The sequence below is a fragment of the Peromyscus maniculatus genome, chromosome 7 (assembly GCF_049852395.1).
Source record: "Peromyscus maniculatus bairdii isolate BWxNUB_F1_BW_parent chromosome 7, HU_Pman_BW_mat_3.1, whole genome shotgun sequence".
In the NCBI taxonomy this organism is placed as follows: domain Eukaryota; kingdom Metazoa; phylum Chordata; class Mammalia; order Rodentia; family Cricetidae; genus Peromyscus; species Peromyscus maniculatus.
In genome coordinates, this window is record NC_134858.1 from 91187866 (window position 1) to 91191226 (window position 3361).

The window sequence follows — 3361 nt, forward strand, 5'->3', positions numbered from 1 at the left end:
TTTGCTGGTTGAAATAGAGGTGTTGGAAAAGCCAAGCAATGTGCAACTCTTATGTTATTTTTAAGGGCATCTTTCAAAAGCACAGTGTGTTGATTTTTGCAGCACTCTTCATCTAGAATTATTCATGGTGGGCTATGTATCAAAGTTCCACACATTCAATCAGAGAGACAGCAGCTAATGGTCAGGTTATAGCTGCCTATGGTCAGGGAAGATTTTTCTTTGAATTTTTTGATAGATTTCAATAAGGAAGGCAGACATTGCACTAAAAAAAGGGAAATTATCCTATTTTCAATCACACCCTACCCACTTTCTATATTCTCTAAAATCAATTTTCATCAATATTCACAAGCTATTCATTCTGGGTTTGTGCTATGGGAATTTGAATGAGCTGTTCCATAGCATTATTGCAATTATATCCACATATAAAGTTGTAAAAATGAGCTTAATAAATAAGGCTAATTTTGGATTTCGGGAGATGGATGTTTTTACTAGTTATTACCTACACACTACCTTATGAAGGCATTTCAAGCTTTTTACAGGCAGCTTTTGGGCTGGTTTCTGAGAAGCATCCTGATTGTTCATTACCACCTATCCGCTCATGACAATTATGCCTTTGGCTTGACGGAGGCAATGATGCCACAAGATTGACCTAGCCATGAATGGCATGGCAATGAGTAAGGTGCTGTTCTAGAAAATTCCAAAGCATTTTAAATTTTTGCACAAGGGATAATCATGCAAAATGAGCTTACATGTGCCTTTGTTTCCACTTCCACCCATGCCTGGCATGCATGTGGTGACCGGGATTGCTGGGAGCCAAAAGGCTCACTGTTCTCATAGACTCTCACTATGACCAAGTTGCTGTTGACTGCTACACATCTAATCAATTGCAATAATTACAGATTTAATTTCTCTTTTTTTTAATAGCCTTCCTCTTGCTCGGGTTGGTATTGAACTTCTAAGCTGCAAATCTCTTCTCATGTCAACTTCTTGAGCAGCCAAGATGCTAGGTGTGTGCCAGTATTTATGAATACTACTTTTCAAATCCAGCTGATAGTTTTGAAATAATATTATTATTCAATTTAATCTTATTAAATGTTCCTAAACAGTTTCTTTCATATGAGTGTCATATTCTATTATTAGATATTCTAAAGTATCAAGTAATTTTGACAGGATAATAGGAGAAACTACCCTAAGAGGGCTGCTACCTTTCTCATGGGAAAGGCCTGCTCAGACAAAAACATCTGGATGAGATGACAAGGAAGAATGGAAGACCCGGGAATCTTACACAATGTCTGACCCAGAGCCTCCCACCCCTCCCCTACAGACTCTGAGTTTCCCTCTATATCCTGATAGAAGATGTCAGGCTGCCTCAATGAAGCTATTTTTCTTTTCTTTCTTTTTCTCTTGCCACTTTTTGATCTGTTGTCTTTCCCAGACAGTTAATTATTTGCCTGCCATACATAACAAATTCCGCTTATTGGTTGCATGACATCTTTTATTTGTTTTTACTTATTTATACTCTATCTCAGTAGAATTTGTTTCTTACTGTGTTTTGGAGTTTTTAGTTTTGAGCATGTTTTTGCTAAACAACCTAACACAGATCTCAACACCTAGGTGCTTAGGTTCTGTTTGCTTTTGTGGGTACAGGGAAAGTAAGAGAACTAAGTCTAGCACCCTTATGCCCAAGTCCTTTATAACTTACTATATTGACCTGGACTTTTCTAGTCATTATGAGAATACTACTTAGATAGAAAATGACTGAGACCAATCTCAGTGACAAATGTTTAGACTATTAGCATGCTGCTCTTTGCTGTCAATGTCATTATATGACACATGGAGCCTGAGGACAGAAAGGAAAATTTCCTAGTTCCTTGCTTTACCAATAAATCTTTTCTTTAAAGATAAAGCAATATATATGGTTGTGTGTATGTGTGACTTGGAGCTATATTTTCATATAAAGTACATTTTAACAGCCTCAGATTTATGTGGTGATTACAGATTATAGTTTTCATTTTGTTAGCCAAAAGTCTATTCATATATTCCCCTGTGATGTTAATAATAAAAAAATTTATTTTTTTGTGTTTTGCACAGGCCACAGATCTCTTGAGTGATTTCTGTTTTTAAAAGCAGATTCCTTTGTATGCCTGGAGCGGTTCATGGAAATGTTTGCTCACCTGCAGTCTACAATGCCATCCAATAACAGAGGTCAATTTTGGCAGGGATTATTTATGTCAATCATATTGAAAGTAAGAGAAGTATTTATAAACACAAGCCATTATTTTGTTGTTGTTGTTGTTGTTGTTTGTGCATATATACATTTTTCTCTTTTTTATTCAGAAATGTAGTTATTATGGTTAGGTTTTATATCAACATTTTTGTGTCAACTTATCACAGATTTTAATCGCCTATGTAGGGATCCTCACCTGAATAACCTTCCTCTTTGCCTTAACTGATTCAAGAAGATCCACCCCAGTGGTGGGCGGCATCTTCTGGTAGCAGCCCAGATGAGAAGGGCACGGCAGATGAAGAGGCCCTTTACCTCTAGACCTTTCCTGTTGCCATTGAGTTGACCTGCCCTGTTGCTGTGGCTATTGGCTGTTGATTCTTTCACTGATCTCAGGACTAGAGTTTCCACAGTTGGTCAAGGACTAAGAACCAGCAGCTATCCCTAAACATTCCAGGTTCTCAGTGACAGAATGGGACTGTTGAGACACCCAGCCTCAAGGACAGAGCATCTACTGGGTTCTTAGACTCTCAGGTGGGATTCAGCTGTTGTTGCTATTTTAATGTAAACTGACTTAATAAATTTATGCATATACACCTATGTATACAAGTATATAGTAAATCCCATTGTCTCTGTTCCCCTAGAGAACAGTGATAAATTCAGTAACCTGTGGAGTTAGCACTTCATTTTTCAATCTTAATAGTAAGTTCTTGAATGTTATACTTGTGTTTGTTTAAATTTTCTTAAAGATATTTTCTTCATATGCGCCAGTATCTTTCCTACGATATAACCCAGGCTTGCCTGGAACTCACCATAGCCCAGCCTAACCTCAAACTCACAATCCCCCAGACTCAGAATCCATAGTGCTAAGATTATACCACAATGTTCAACTCTAAAATATATAGAGTTTTATGTTTTGTGTTTGGTTTAAAAATGTGATGTTTTCAGAGAAAACAAAAGCCAATGGCTAGCAGCTTTAATCAAAATTGAATTAGTTCACAACTTTTCTTACAAATTTGAAGGATTCTGTTCACCACACTTACAAGTCATTTTTATTTTGCCTGCTTGGTACATTTACTTTAAGCTTGTATTTCCTTTCATTACTCTGAGACAGAACTGAATATAGGAGGAAGAAAT

General features: G+C 36.9%; 1 long non-coding RNA gene across 1 annotated transcript; it reads left to right on the forward strand.

Annotated features, from left to right (window-relative positions):
- Positions 1-916: 916 nt before the first annotated feature.
- Positions 917-2278, forward strand: LOC143274145 (uncharacterized). Its single transcript, XR_013052576.1, has 2 exons — positions 917-1007; positions 2092-2278. It is a non-coding gene; the product is annotated as an uncharacterized LOC143274145 (long non-coding RNA).
- The last annotated feature ends 1083 nt before the right edge of the window (positions 2279-3361 follow it).